This window comes from Vicia villosa, unplaced genomic scaffold (assembly GCF_029867415.1).
Source record: "Vicia villosa cultivar HV-30 ecotype Madison, WI unplaced genomic scaffold, Vvil1.0 ctg.001981F_1_1, whole genome shotgun sequence".
Classification (NCBI taxonomy): Eukaryota; Viridiplantae; Streptophyta; class Magnoliopsida; order Fabales; family Fabaceae; genus Vicia; species Vicia villosa.
In genome coordinates this window covers 102,179-119,202 of record NW_026705799.1, presented here as the reverse complement: position 1 = coordinate 119,202, position 17,024 = coordinate 102,179, and the positions used below count along the sequence as shown (strand labels likewise).

The following is a 17,024-nucleotide window of genomic DNA, read 5'->3' as shown; positions in this document are numbered from 1 at the left end:
AAGGGGGCATCACTTACAATCCCTCTTTAGCTCTACGCCAATTCGGATATGCAAGGAGCAACGGTCCTCATGACATGATTATCCGTGGCATTACGAGAATGATTCTCATAGACACCGACAAAGGTTTATACATGCATGGGACAGTGTCTATAGAATAGAAAGCAAAACCTTGGGGCAATGGAATTCTATCCCTATGGAACCTTACCTCAGATGGGTCCGCACTCATGCTCAGAAACTCATTATGCCATATCCCGCTATTCTACCTGTGACTATTGAACCAGAGGTCGAAGGATACGAACCCCAAGTTATTCTACACCCGGATATGCCAACTGACCTAGAAGAGTTGCAAAAATCTTGGGTTCAACTAAAAGAGGAAAGAGACACCTTCAGAGCACACTGTCAGGACTATGAGAGAAGGATATTGGAGCTCACCGGACAGCTTCAAGAAGAACAGCAGATCAACACATTCCTGGGGGCAAAGAGAAAGCGTCCAACGGAGACCTAAAGGATCATTTATTTTATTTCTGTCTTGTAAGCCCAAATGAGGCAAAAAAAAAAGAATAAATTGATTAACTAACGTTTGTTTCTTCTTTAACAAATCTAAACTCTAAGATCCTTGAAACATTGCACACACATTTCATTTCATGCATTGCATATACATTTCATACATTTCATTCATATACATTGCATCCAGTCATACACATTGCGTAACAGGTTCTCGTGACAGATTTCTCATCTCCTCGCTGTTTATTTCAGTCAGAAGAGATGGAATCCGAGACAAGCATCAAGAATCTCGAAGCACAGAATGCCCAAGTTCAAGTGGCAATTCTGGAACTGGCAAAGGGGCAACAAGAACTGAAAGCCCTGATAATCAAGAAGAAAAAGAAGCCCAAAGGATCTGTAGGCTTGAGTCACCTGAAAAGGAAAATCAAAATTCCAGTCAAAAAGTTCAAAAAGCCACCGATCCCTGAAACAGTCGGGGATGGTGAACAAGAAGACAATCAAAGCAACCAGGGTTCTGCTAAACCCTCTCTCTCTTCCAATGAAGAAGATGATCATTCTGGGGACGAACCGGATGATGACAAGTACCAACAGCTGGAAGACCGTATGAAAGCTATGGAGATACAAAAAGTACCTGGTTTAGATTTCAATGATCTGGGGCTCATCTCGGATGTTGTTATCCCTCCAAAATTCAAAGTTCCTGTCTTTGCAAAATATGATGGAGTTTCCTGCCCGAAACTACATCTGAGATCCTATGTGAGGAAGATACAACCTCATACAACAGATAACAAATTGTGGATTCACTTCTTCCAAGAAAGTCTGTCGAGTACACAACTCGAGTGGTACTACCAGCTGGAAAATACCAAGGTTCATACTTGGGAAGAATTAGCTGCTGCTTTTTACAAACAGTACCAATACAATGCTGATCTTGCACCAACCCGTACTCAACTAAGGGGCATGTCTATGGGACCAAAAGAAAGTTTCAAAGGATATGCACAAAAGTGGAGAGATATGGCTGGAAGGGTTCAACCACCCTTATCTGATCGCGAACTAGTCGACATGTTCATGGGCACTTTAACTAGCCCTTTCTATAGCCATTTGCTGGGAAGCTCATCATCAGGTTTCACTGACCTGATACTGACCGGAGAACATGTCGAAAGTGGCATTCAAAATGGAAAAATTCAAATAGGTTCCTCCTCTGGTACTACAAAAAGGCCCATCAGCGGGAGAAATGAGGTCAATGCAACACAAATTCAGAAAAGTCGCAAAAGTGAGCAGCATCAATCTGTAGGGGCAGTTCTGATCTCCGCATCTGCACCTCCAAAAGATCAACAGCCAAAATATACGCATCGACCAGATGCACCAAGAAGAAATTTCACCAGAATCAACATGCCAATCTCTCAGGCATTGCAGCACTTGCTAAAAGCAGATTTGATCACATTAAAAGGTCCTCCAAAGAATGTCAACACTTCCTCTCTGAATTATCGCCCTGATGCGACATGTGCCTATCACTCAAACTGTCCAGGACATGATGCAGATCACTGCTGGGCCTTGAAAAATAAAATACAAGATATGATAGATGCTGGGGAAATTGAGTTCGATCCTCCAGAAACTCCAAATGTCATCACTGCACCTATGCCAAAGCATGACAAAACTGTTAACGCTATCCTGGACACTGTTTACATCTATGATGTGAACGAATTATCAACTCCACTCTGCGAAGTCAAAGGAAAGCTAATCCAAGCTGGTTACTTCCCAGGATGTGACACCGATTGCTTTTATTGCTCATACCTGCCCAATGGTTGTGAAAATCTGAGGATGGGAATTCATAAGTGGATGGATCGCCGTATCATTATGTTTGAGAGGCTCCCTTCTATGGACGTGCTGTGCGAAGTCTTTGCAAACGGGATGTGAATAGAGGATGCCTCAGTGATCTCCAGCTTACCATTCAAAATCTCTGCCAAGGCTCCATTCAAAATTTCTGCTACACTCAAAGTGGCATCAGTAGTCATTGCTAGTCCAACTCCATTTCCATACTCCTCAGACAAAGCTGTCCCATGGGGGTACGACACTAATGTTTATGTTCATGGAGTTAAGCAGGGTACCTCGACTGAAGAGGCCGCAAAGTTAACTACTCCAACTGTGGCTAATATTGTGGGTACCAGCAAGATCACGAGAAGTGGAAGAATCTTTTCACCAGAAATTTCTCCAAATATTGCTGCTGATCCAGTCTGAGTCCCAGCTCCTAATCAAGATAACAACGCTCGAGGCAAAGAGCCACAAGTTGAACAAGTTCAAACCCCGGTGGAGATCACTGCTGAGGATCCATCAAAGCAAGAAATGGAGGAAATATTGAAAATCATCTGCAAGAGTGATTACAATATTGTTGAGCAACTAGGGCACACTGCTTCAAAAATCTCAATGCTATCTCTGCTAAAATATTCAGAAGCTCATGCCAAAGCTCTGATGAAGTTCCTTAAAGCTGCGCATGTGTCTCAAGAGATCTCAGTCGACGAATTTGAGAATTGTGTTGCCAATCTAACCATGAACAATGGCCTCGGTTTCTCTGATGTGGATCTGACCCCTGCTGGAAAAAATCACAACAAAGCCTTACATATCTCCATTGAATGTAATGGCACCACTCTATCTCATGTGCTAGTAGATAACGGTTCTTCTTTGAACGTGTTACCGAAAACAGTACTAGAAAAGCTTGACTTCGAAGGAATTGTGTTACAACCAAGTGATGTTGTGGTAAGAGCCTTTGACGGGTCAACAAGAACGGTATACGGAAAAGTGAATCTCCCAATCAGAGTGGGTTCTCAAATCTTCAATTCTATCTTTTACGTAATGGAAATTCACCCAGCCTACTCCTGTTTACTTGGACGTCCTTGGATACATGGGGCAAACGCTGTAACTTCTACCCTGCATCAGAAGTTAAAATATCCAGTAAAAGGAAAGATTGTCACAGTATATGGCGAAGAGGAATATGTGGTTAGTCACCTAAGCAATTCCAAATATGTTGAGTTGGAGGACGAATTCATCGAAACTCCATGCCAATCATTTGAGGTGGTCTCCCCAGATGTCTCTACCACCAAGCATATTCCTGCTACTCCAACTACAACTATGGCTTCTCTCAAAGATGCCAAAGCCTTGATTGAATAGGGTGATTGCACAGTATGGGGACAGCTTCCCGATATACCCTACAAGTCTGACAAGCTAGGCCTGGGCTATGATAGTGAAGATCAAAAGAATGATCAAGGTCCTCATTCTGGAGGATTAATGTCACACTTCGTCAGCCAAGAAGTAAATGCTATTGAAGATGAAGGAGTGTTCTTGAACCATATCATTCAGCCATATCCAGATGAAATTCCACCCATTTCCATGGGAATGTGGGATGCTGTGGGAGAACCAAGTGACGGGTATAATTATCAGTATGCCGCACCTCAGAATTCTTATATTGCTATGGAAGACATTACCCCGACTGGATGGGGTGATCAATTTGGAAATGACGAAAGTTTCACAAGTCCCGTCACTGAGCAATATCAAAATCCACCCAAAGAAGTATGGGACACGCTAGGAGAACCCAGCGGCAAATATGACTATATGGTGAAATATTCCGCTCCTCCGAGCTCACAAATTGCTATGAAGGACATTGTCCCAACTGGATGGGATGAACATTACGATGACAATTTCACTCTTGAAGAAACCAGGGAAATACCAAATAACGAAGGTTGCTTTCTGTCAGAATACACTCCTCATCAGGATGCACAAGTCTCTATTCAAAACATCATCCCGACTGCATGGGACGGCCTTATCGAGCACCTTGCTCAGCCAACAGAGATATCTCAGCCTGGGCTCTCGTATCCAGCAGAGTATATCACTTATCCCGAAGGATCACCGGTTCATTTTCCCACTAATGAAATCAATGTTGTGGAAGATGAAGAAGACAACTGCAACTGGAACAGCTGGATACTCCCTGCTCACAACAGTGGATTGAACCACTGGAAAGCTGAGGATGTGATCTCCTTTGACCAGGAGTAAATGCCATTTCCTATTTTCTTTGTGTATATTGTGCAAAGATAAAAATGGTTCCTGAACAATCGAACCATGAGCCTGAAAGCCGGGTGCCTTGCCCAAAGCACACTGGCCCTTCTATAAGGGCTTATCATATCATGATCATGTGCATTCAATAAAATCATGGGACGCTTGCATATTTAAAATTTTGTGATCCTTTTTCTTTTTTTCTTCGCTTTCAAATAGCTATGTTTTTTCTTCACACACACTCACATAACTAACATGCAGATTCACATACACTCTGGATCCAGTCAACAACGATTCTGCTATTGCCTGTCATGACTTTGAAAGTCCGATCTACCAAACTGAGGACGAAAGTGAGGAAGATTGTGAAGTGCCAAGAGAAATTGCAAGGCTGCTAGAACAAGAAGACAAGGCCATACAGCCTCACGAGGAACCAATTGAGGTCATCAACTTGGGCAGCAACGAAGAAAAGAAAGAAGTCAAAATAGGGGCTGATTTAGAATACAACATCAAGCAAAGACTGATTCAAGTGCTGCGAGACTACGTTGAGATATTCGCATGGTCCTATGAAGATATGCCAAGCCTTGACACGGACATTGTAGTTCATCGCCTGCCAATCAAAGAAGGTAGCACTCCAGTCAAACAGAAATTACGAAGGAGTAGGCCTGATATGTCAAAAAAGATCAAAGACGAGGTTGAAAAACAGTTCAATGCCGGATTCCTAAAAGTTGTAAGTTATCCTCCTTGGATAGCTAACATCGTGCCTGTACCTAAAAAAGACGGGAAAGTCAGAATGTGCGTGGACTACAGAGATCTGAACCAGGCAAGCCCCAAAGATGATTTCCCTTTACCACACATCGATGTACTGGTTGACAATACCGCACAATGCAAGGTATTCTCCTTTATGGACGGATTCTCAGGGTACAATCAAATCAAGATGGCACCCGAAGACATGGAAAAAACAACCTTCACAACACCCTGGGGAACCTTTTGTTACAAAGTAATGCCCTTTGGTCTGAAAAACGCAGGAGCAACCTATCAACGTGCAATGGTAGCGCTATTTCATGATATGATTCATCAAGAAATAGAGGTGTATGTCGATGACATGATTGCAAAATCCAACACCGAGGAAGAACATCTGGGTCATTTACACAAGTTGTTTGACAGACTCAAGAAATACAAGTTGCGACTGAACCCAAATAAGTGTACCTTTGGAGTAAGATCCGGCAAACTCTTAGGTTTCATCGTCAGCAGCAAAGGTATTGAGGTTGATCCCGCCAAGGTTAAAGCCATTCAAGAAATGCCTATACCTCGTACCGAGAAACAAGTCAGAGGATTCTTGGGACGTCTAAATTACATCGCCCGATTTATTGCCCACATGACTACTACTTGTGTGCCGATCTTCAAACTGTTGAAGAAAGATCAAGTGGAAAGGTGGAATGACAAATGCCAGTTAGCCTTTGACAAAATCAAAGAATATCTCCAAAAACCTCCAATCTTGTTGCCACCTGTGGAAGGCAGACCTCTGATAATGTACCTAACTGTGTTAGAAGACTCAATGGGGTGTGTACTAGGACAACATGACGAATCCGGCCGAAAGGAGCACGCAATCTACTATCTTAGCAAAAAGTTTACCGATTGTGAAACAAGATACTCACTACTCGAAAAAACTTGTTGTGCCTTAGCTTGGGCGCACTATGCCAAATTTGTCTTTTAGCAGCACCCCTACGAAAGCGCTTTTGGAAAAAGCGCTGGCATAGGCTTCACTAAAAACAAATTTAAAAAACACGCTAAAAAAACATTAAAAAAGCGCTGGTATAGCCCATGTCTACAAAAGCGCTTTTCAAAAGCGCTGGTATAGCCCACCTTACGAAAGCGCTTTGTAAAAGCGCTGATATAGGGGTAGATATGAAAGCGCTTTAAAAAGCGCTGGTATAGGTATATGGTACGAAAGCGCTTTTAGCGAAAAAGCGCTGGTATAGGGGTACCTATGAAAGCGCTTTTGAAAAGCGCTGACGTAGGTCATTTTAAAATTAAATTTTTTAAAACAAATTAAAACAGACGCGTTTTGTACCTTTCATTATTTCATCGTTCTCACTGTTTCTTCACTGCGCCATCAGTACTGTTCTCTTCTTCGTTCATCGCCAACCTCCACCGTCTATCGCCGCCGCCAACCTCCACAACACCGACCACCACTCAACATCTTCTCGCCGCCGCCGTCGTTCTTGCCGAGCAGTTTCACTTTGTGAAGGTTAGCGAATTTCATTGTTGTAGTTTTAGGGTCTGTAGTAGTTTTAGGGTTTTGTGTTAGGTTTTAATGAATGGGTTTGCTGTCATTGCATTGTTGCTGCCATAGGTCCGGTGATAATCTGATTTTGTGTTTTGCTCTTAAAAATCTGAAAATCTGAAACTCTGAAAATCTGCCATAGTCTTTTTATTTGCTTTGACAGAGGTAGATGTTGTATGAATATATTCTTCCACTGTTGTTTTGTTTGCAAGATGAAGCATATAGTTTTGGACATCAAATTTAGAGAGGCAAATACATAACAGTGGTACTACAATAGGAAAAAACTATTAAAACCTCAATGAAATAGTGACATTAATTTTTTATTTACTTAAAATGCATACTAGTTATGATATAGAAATAAAGGAGAATTATAGTAGCAATACATACTAGTTAGAGCAGTTATCTTTTTGAGAATGAAAATGCTATATCTTTATTCTAAACCATGATCGTTGTGCACTATGAGCATGTTTGAATGTAATACAAACATTTCAACTCTTCCTCTTGCTATTTTGTAAATTGAAAAAGGTGTCTTAGTTTGGTCTTGGATTTAATGTATGAGTTCATATTGATGTCTCTACTTTATTGCAACTTGGTTTATGGAATTCTACAAGTTTTGAAATGGATTGAACTATATTAAAACATGCTCATATATTAAATTGACTTTAAGTGATAAGAAGGAAATATCTATATTTATTTCTGAAATGAAATGAGATGGGAAACATTCACATTATTCTCTTTCAAATTTTACATTATTCTCTTTCAAATTTTTACTAGTGATTTCATTTTCAATATCCTCTCTTACTACTTTCTTTTAATGGTTACGTCCATGGTTGAGTTTACTTTCATGTGAATTGTGCATATCTTCCTTTATATATGCAGTATGACTTATTTATTGGTTTCACCAACTTAATGGTTGAGTTTTCATTTAACAAAATTGTTGGTATGCTTCTGTTTTGTCTAGAAGGAAATAACTTGTATATAAATATCATGGAAGCTTATGATTTTCTCTTATTCATTATTCTCTGAATGAGATATGAATGTATGTGTCTGCACTATTTTGAAACTGTGTTTTATGGAATCTGGCTTCTACTTCTAAAATCATTGTAGTTTGTGCTACAGTTTGCATATAGTTCCTTCACTTTTATGATATTTGTATTTAACTACATCGTGTGTGTGTGTGTGTTTAATTTTACAGTTACTTTGAAGTCTCTGGTTTCTACTCGTACAACGCCGATTCAAACCTACCCATCTCCCACATCAAGTCTAACTCAGGTTACTATCCCTTTCTTCTTGCTTATAGTTTGTTATTTTCTACTTATAGTTTATTGTTTATGGTTCTATTTAATATCAATTTAATGTCTCTCAACCAGTTTTTTGGTTTGTGGACTTATATTACCTTGAAATAAGGTAATGTCTTCTTTAAGAAATCGGGTATTCTGATTAGGTATTCTATTATGATGATAGCTATTTATTATCTTGACAGAATTCCTTAGTACCTGATAGAGAAACCAAGAAGCATTTGTTTAGCTTAATTAAGACATGGATAAGACATGGATGAATTCAAACCGATTGTCGAAACAGTACGAGAAAGGGGTATGGGAATTCGTTGAGTTTGCGGTTAAGCACTCCGAAGACCCGCTTTGAATGCCGTGTCCTTGCTTGGGTTGCTGTTATGGGGGTAAGGTTGAAGGGGAACAGTTGGGATCCCATTTACTACGGTTTGGAATTTTTAGAAGTTATACATGTTGGACAATGCATGGTGAGAAAAGTAACGGGAATGCTGAGTCGAGGTGTAATAGGAAGTATGCTTCAAACGACGATTGCACAGACACATACGATTGCGATCGAGTCGAAGAGATTGCAGAAGCGCTTGAAGAAGATCTTGCGGATTGTCCCAAAATGTTTGAGAGGTTGGTAAGCGATGCAGAGAAACCGTTGTATGATGGTTGTTCAAAATTCACAAGATTGTCTGCGGTGTTAAAGTTGTACAACTTAAAGGCGGACAATGGATGGTCGGATAAAAGTTTCACAGAGTTATTAGCCCTTATGAAAGATATGCTACCAGAGGATAATGTTCTTCCCAATCGAACGTATGAAGCCAAAAAGATGTTGTCCTCTATTGGCATGAGCTATGATAAGATACATGCATGTCCAAACGATTGTGTTTTGTTTCGAAACGAGTATGCAGCGTTGAATGAGTGTCCTAAATGTGGTGCCCCTCGATATAAGAAAAAGTTGTCTCCTGCTAAAGTCTTATGGTATTTTCCTATAATTTCGAGATTTAGACGCATGTATCGTAGTGAGACCGATTCAAGACACTTGACTTGGCATGCAGATGAAAGAATTATTGATGGAAAGTTGCGACATCCGGGAGACTCACCACAATGGATGAAAGTTGATACTGATTATCCTGAATTTGGAAAAGAAGCAAGAAACCTTCGGTTGTCATTGTCTACTGATGGAATGAACCCGCATGGTATTCAAAGTATCTCGCATAGCACATGGCCTGTGATTCTTATGATCTATAACCTACCTCCGTGGCTATGTATGAAGCGTAAGTACATGATGTTATCTATGCTAATTTCTAGGCCTAAACAACCAGGGAATGACATAGACGTATACTTGGCACCGTTAATCGAAGATTTAAAGTTTTTGTGGGACAACGGTGTGGAGGTTTACGATGGGTATAGGAAGGAAAGTTTCAACTTGAGGGCGATGTTGTTTGGAACAATTAATGATTTTCCAGCATACGGAAATCTATCCGGGTACAGCAATAAAGGTCAAAAGGCGTGTCCCATTTGTGAAGATGAAACCGATACGACACGATTGGAGCTTTGTCAGAAGAATGTCTTTCTCGGCCATCGTAGATTCTTAAATTCTAATCATCACTACCGTAGGTGGAGAAAAGCATTCAACGGAAAGGCCGAACATGGTACAGCCCCGCCTTTTTTGTCAGGTGATCAAATTTTTGAAAAGGTGAAAGATGTGAGCACTCAGTTTGGCAAGCCTTTTGCACATTCATTTGTCAAGGGTGGGTGGAAGAAGAAGTCCATTTTTTTTTAACTTCCATATTGGAAGTCGTTGTACGTAAGACATTTCCTGGATGTTATGCATATTGAAAAAAATGTATTTGACAGCGTCATAGGTACGTTACTCAATATACAAGGAAAGTCTAAGGATGGCCTTAACATAAGGAAGGACATGGTAAACATGGGGATGAGAATTGAATTGGGACCCGTGACGAAAGGAAGAAGAACATATCTGCCACCTGCTGTTTACACTCTATCTAGAAAGGAGAAGAAAACATTGTGTAAGTTCCTCAGTGAAGTTAAAGTTCCAGAAGGCTACTCTTCAGATATTAGAAGACTTGTGTCCATGAAAGACCTCAAGTTAAAGAGTTTGAAGACGCATGATTGTCATGTTATAATGGAACATTTTTTACCAATAGGTATACGTTCTATTCTGCCAGAAAAAGTAAGAAGCGCAATAACTAAGCTGTGTTTCTTCTTCAGGTCAATTTGCAGTAAGGTGGTCGATCCCGCGATCTTACCAACATTGCAAAAAGAGATAGTTGTTACTTTATGTGATCTTGAAATGTATTTTCCTCCCTCGTTTTTTGACATAATGGTTCATCTAGTCGTTCATCTTGTGAAAGAGACACAATTGTGCAGACCAGCTTATATGAGATAGATGTACCCTGCTGAACGTTATATGAAAATATTAAAAGGGTACGTGAAAAACAGAAGTCGACCGGAGGGTTGTATTGCCGAACGATACGTTGTTGAAGAAGCGGTTGAGTTTTGTACTGAATATCTGTCAAATGTTCAATCAATTGGACTCCCCAAATCTCATATTGTCGAAAAAAAAGAAGGAAAGAGGCTAATTGGAAATAAAGTTGTGACAGTATCAATGGTCGAACGGGATCAAGCGCACTTGTATGTTCTGCACAATGAGATTGAGGTTGAGCCGTATGTTGAAATGCACAAGGTTGTTCTCCGAGATTTAAATCCAAATAGAAATGAGAACTGGATAGTACGAGAGCACAATCGAAGTTTCATACCGTGGTTTAGGGATCATATTTATTCAAAGTATCGTTCAGATCCTGCTTCAGTAACAGAAAGGTTGAGATGTTTAGCCTATGGTCCAACTGTAATTGTGCTTTCTTATAGCGCATACGCTATTAATGGATACACATTTTATACCAAAGAACAGGATGATAAAAGTACTATGCAAAATAGTGGTGTTACCTTGGTAGCTGAAGCAATGCACATATCAAGTGCGAATGACTTAAATCCGAAATTTGCAAATTTGTCATATTTTGGGGTTATCGAGCGCATTTTGGCGTTTGATTACGCAAAGTTTCAGATTCCTGTATTTGGTTGCAAGTGGGTTGAAAATAATAGTGGCATACGAATGGATAAGTCAGGATTTTTGCAAGTGGATCTCAATAGGGTAGGGTACAAAGATGAGCCTTTCATTCTAGCCTCTCAAGCTAAACAAGTGTTCTATGTCAATGATCCGACAAGTACGAAATGGTCTATAGTGCTTTTATCTAACAAAATAGTTGATGAAAACATTGAAGATTAAGGTGATATTGGTGTTGGCATTGAATCTTGTACAAGAAACGATCAAAATGAGAATGAATCTTGTACTAGAAATGATCACAATGAGGGTATTTGGATCAATCCAACCGTCCGCGTTGTTAAGAGACGCGTAGAACACAATCCTACCAAGAAAAGAAAGAGACGTTAGTGATAAAGGTAATAGTATACATATTCCGACTAATTGGTTTTATTCAATTTGTACCGATTGTTTTATTCAATAGTATAGTACTTATTCAATTTTGGTGCATATTCTCGTTTTGTACATAACTTTTGAACCATGTATCCGTTTGTCGACTTCTTTACATGTAACTATACTATTTTGACGATTCCGGAGCTGCTCATGCACTTATCTTTACATTTCGGGACTGTTTTTTATCGGTTTTGCTTCTGCCCGTAATCAAAAGTCGGGCTTAGGGTCTGAATTTCGGAAAACCGACTTTATTTTTGAGTCCGTGGGGACGTTTTACCATAGCCATGTAAATTTCGTTCAATTCCGACAACTTTCTTTTTTGACGCTTATTTTGATTTGTACCGATTTCGTTTCCGATACACTTGTACATGCATGGTTTGACTTCCATTTTACTTGTATAGATTGTTAGCTTATTAATAGTGTACTAATGTGCTTTAGTTTGTTTGATACAGGTTAAATGGCTCCGGATAGAGATGCTCCACCTGAAAACTCACAAGAAAACTCACAAGAAAGAGATGCTCAAGAAAGAGATGCCACGGATACAAATGCTCCACCTGATACTGAAGCAAAAGAAGTTGCACGATGCATCACTATTATGAAGGGAATCGTTCGACATAGAGACCAAGGATTAGTATACCGTTTGGATTGGAATTCTGATAAACAAGCAATTGGTCCTAATTCTGCAAAGTTGACCAGCTATATTGGTACACTTGTTCGTATGCATATTCCGGTCTCCACGGCTAAATGGAATCTGAAAAGCGAAGAGTTGGATGCGAAAAAAAAAAGCGATTTGGGACGAGCTTCAGGTATATATCATATATGGTTAATTGTTGTTATTATCTTGACGATAAATTGTTTAAATTACTTATACTAACACACTATGCGTATGTTTTTTTGCAGAGGACTTTTGAGATACCAGATGATCGTAAACGCTACATACTTAGTTTGGCCGGCAAAAGATATAGAGGGTGGAAAGCCTTTTTGACAAACACCTATCTTAAGGATAAAGATGGAAACTTTCTTGAAGAGGCACCGGGACGGCCAAAAAAGTATGAGATCTTCATTGGTGAAAAAGATTGGGCTGAGTTTGTAAATCAAAGAGATGAAGATTTTCGGAAAAGGAGTGCCACGAATAGTGCGAGAGCATCCAAACCCGCGTATCCATACATAAAAGGGCGTATGGGATATGCACGCTTAGAGGATAAACTTGTAAGTAAATAGAAATGCATTTTAATTAATTGTCTAAATGTGTTTTATTTGACGATTTTATCATTTGTGTCAATGCATAGTTAGAGGAGTCTAAAAGTGAGGAAACCTCACTTCCTGTACATGTGTTGTGGAGGGAAGCTCGTGTGGGCAAGAGTCAAGCTGTCGATCCCGAAGTTCAGAGAGTTTTTACTGAATGTGTAAGTATAATACTGTGTCTTTAATTAAATCAAATGTTTTTTAATATATAAATGATTTTTTAATGTAAATGAATTACAGGAGACCTTGTCGCAATCGGCATCCACCGGTGAGGGGAGCGTACTTAGTAGAGCACTAGATGCTCCTGAGTATCCCGGTCGGGTGAGGGGTAAGGGTCATGGTGTGACTCCAACCTCTTTTTACAAGAGTCCTAGGAGAAGAAATCCTTCAAATGAAGAAGTGTTGCAAAAGTTGGCGGAATTGCAAGCACAAGTCTCTGAATTGCAAAGAGATAAAGAAGTGTATATGAGAGAAAAGTGCAACACTTCATCGGTGAAAGAAACTAGTGATAAGGCTAGTATCAACTATCAAAGGAAATTTCCCGAGGTAATTATAATTTTTTTCCTTTTAAATTGTTCTATTTTATTAATGATAATGACTTTATATTTACTATTGGTTTAGGGCATTTCATCTTGCCAACTATACCTATCGGAACCGAATTATCGACTAGTTGGCAAGGGAAAAGTGCACAACACTTTGGGAGATTTACTTCACCATAGACCGCTCCCGGATGGACACCTGAAAGTATCGGTGGATGTTGTAGTAGATCATGATGCGATGCTACCGGTACCTGACATGGTCTCAGAGACGACATTGCTGCGAGATGCAATAGGATCATTTGTTGCATGGCCCTCGAAGCTCATTACCATTAGTGATGAGGTATATTGAAAACGATTATGAATCATTTAGTTTTCGAATTTCAATTCTAAACCGTTTATTAATTATTTTTTACATTTTAATTTTAGACTGCTCCTATAAAACCCACAGTTAAGGGTAAAGGGATTTTACATGAGGAGGAGTCCGTTGCATCACTAAAAGAGGTACATTTAAAGTGTTAATAATTAATCTGAATCTAAATCTGCATGATTTTATATTTTACCTAACTTATATGATTTTTATGCATCCGCTCGGGAGTCACAACAAGTGACGCAACAAGTTCGTACCGTACCACCCACTGGTCCTCCGAAGCCAGCGGGAAAAAAAGGCGGTGCTTTTGTGCCTCGGTACCGGTCGACGCTCGCAACAATGGTTGATATGTCCGATTTGAAGGATGGTGCTTTACGTGAAATCGTTATGGATGAAAGTGTCTTCGGTATTGAATTCAAGTCACTTATTACAATTGATGACTTGGAGGAGATTTTTAAGCATGATCAACTAGGCGTCACTAACATGCACTCATACATCCGATAATATTCACTCATCCGATATATTATTTAATTAGTCCCACAATATAATTTATTTACACATTTCAATGAAAATAATCTAATGTTTATTATGTTTTTATTTAAGGTTGTTGTATGACAGAGTGTTGCGCGGGACTCCGTTGTCTAACATATTCCGTTTCGTGTCTTCCGCCCACTGCAGCGGAATGGCAATTTCTTCGGAACCGGAATCAGTTAGACAGCGCTTAGTAGATAGATTCATGTCCACCGGCAATACAGAAAGTCTGCATCTTTGGGCGTATAATACCCGACCAGTAGGGTTAGTTTCTCATTCTTTGTTCATCTAATCTCTGTTTCTTTTGTGTATAGCAAAATTTTCATATAACCTATTGTTTTAATTTATAGAGCACACTGGTTGCTGCTTGCTATCAACCCTATAAGGGAAGTCGTGTATTATCTGAATTCGGTAAATGGTGAATGGACCAATTATCCGGCCATGAAGGACATCGTTGATTTGTAAGTGGGATCGTTCTAAATATATATTCGTGTATATTTATATATTTACTTATTTGTGGGATTGATCTAAACATATGCTTTTATATATTTGTTAATTAGATCAATACAAGGGTTCCGAAGTCAACGGGACGCACAGGTATCCCGAACTAAATCTAACAACATTACTTGGATCCAAGTGCAGGTACATTATTTTTCACAATGTTGCTTATAATATATTTATGCAACTTGATAAAACAAGACAACTATAGAATCTTATTTGTTTTTCTATGTAGTGTCCGCAACAGCGAAACAGTTACGATTGCGGATACTTTGTTTTGAGGTATATGAAAGAAATCCTTCAGGCGAATCAATTAGAGATTCCGCTCACGGTATGAATTTATAACTTAAGATAATTTCATATAATTTATTACATTTAACTAAATATATCATTCATATTATGTTTTTGTTTTGTAGTACCTTGACGAATTCCGTGCTACTGCGTACCCGAAGCTTAAGTTGGAAGAAATCAAAGAAGATTTGTGTCAATTTTATATTAAGCGCTTTTTCATGTAGGATTTGTGTCGATTTGAACTATAATATTATTGATGTTGTAATGATGTATATATATAATTTTGGATATTATAATGGTATTATATTAGTATATATATATTGTCTTACTGATGGCTGAAATAATATCGTCGAAAATAAATTACAGGTCGAAAATATTACAGGTTGAAAACATATTACAGGTCGAAAATATTACAGGTCGACTGGGAGGATTAAATTACAGGCTGCACATTAAAATACCTCATTTAGCAACGAAAGCGCTTTTGAAAAGCGCTCTTAAAGGCCCACCTACTAAAGCGCTTCTTTGAAAAAGCGCTGCCAAAGATTAATAAAAAAGCAAAAAAAAAAAAAAAAGCAACATACTAAAGCGCTTTTGGAAAAGCGCTCTTATAGGGGGGGCTATCAGAGCGCTTTTTCCAGAAAAAGCTCTCTTAAAGCCCACCCTATAAGAGCGCTTTTCCAAAAGCGCTTTAGTATGTTGCGTTTTTTTTTTATTTTTTACTCTCACAAGGGGGCCTATCACAGCGCTTTTCTGGAAAAAGCGCACTTAAAGGGGGGCCTACCAGAGCGCTTTTTCCAGAAAAGCGCTCTTAAAGGGGGGCCTACAAGAGCGCTTTTTCCAGAAAAGCGCTCTTATAGGGGGGGCCTACCAGAGCGCTTTCAGAAGCGCTTTTGTTAGCTACGCCAGCGCCACCTTTCACAGCGCTTTTAAGCGCTTTTAAAGGCTATAAAAAGCGCTTTTAAAGCCCTTCCTCGTTGTAGTGGCGGCTCGCCGACTATGACAGTACATGCTAAATCACACCACTTTCCTAATCTCCAAGATGGATCCCAACAAATACGTGTTCGAAAAACCTGCTCTCTCTGGAAGAATAGCGAGATGGCAAATAATCTTGACAGAATATGACATTCAATACACTTCACAAAAAGCAATCAAAGGAAGTGTGGTAGCTGATCATCTGGCTCATCAAGCAGTGGATGATTATCAAGCATTGAACTTTGACTTCCCAGACGAAGACATTATGCTAGTCAATGACTACAAACAACCAGGACCAGAAGAAGGACCCGAGCCAGGATCCCGGTGGACTATGGTTTTTGACGGAGCTTCTAATGCACTTGGCAATGGCATCGGAGCTGTGATCATTACCCCCGCAGGAGGTCATACACCATTCACTGCCAGATTATGCTTCAATTGCACTAATAATATAGCCGAATACGAAGCATGTATTCTGGGTCTTAAAGCTGCAATCGATCTAAGAATCAAATTCCTGGAAGTCTACGGAGACTCGGCTTTGGTAATCTACCAAGTCAAAGGGGAATGGGACACGAAGCACCCGAATCTAATTCCTTACAAAGAATATGTGCTGAGTTTGATTCCTTACTTCGAAGAAATCACTTTCGAACACATCCCACGCGAGGAAAATCAACTAGCTGATGCTTTAGCTACCATGTCATCCATGTCATCCATTTCCAGGTGGGACAACGAGGCGCCTATGATCACCATTTACAGGCAAGATGAACCATCCTATTGCAATGAGATCAATACCGAAGGAACCGAGGAAAAACCATGGTTCCATGAAGTAAAAAGATATCTCGAAGCTCAGAAGTACCCTGAAGGGGCATCCATTAACGACGGAAAGTTTCTAAGGAGATTTGCTGCCAAATTCTTTCTAAGCAATGGAACCTTAAACAAACGCAACCATGACTCGACTTTACTT

General features: G+C 39.7%; 1 long non-coding RNA gene across 1 annotated transcript; it reads left to right on the top strand.

Annotated features, from left to right (window-relative positions):
• Positions 1-14,874: 14,874 nt before the first annotated feature.
• Positions 14,875-15,415, top strand: LOC131637368 (uncharacterized). The gene is made up of 3 exons (XR_009294315.1): positions 14,875-14,944; positions 15,036-15,131; positions 15,217-15,415. It is a non-coding gene; the product is annotated as an uncharacterized LOC131637368 (long non-coding RNA).
• The last annotated feature ends 1,609 nt before the right edge of the window (positions 15,416-17,024 follow it).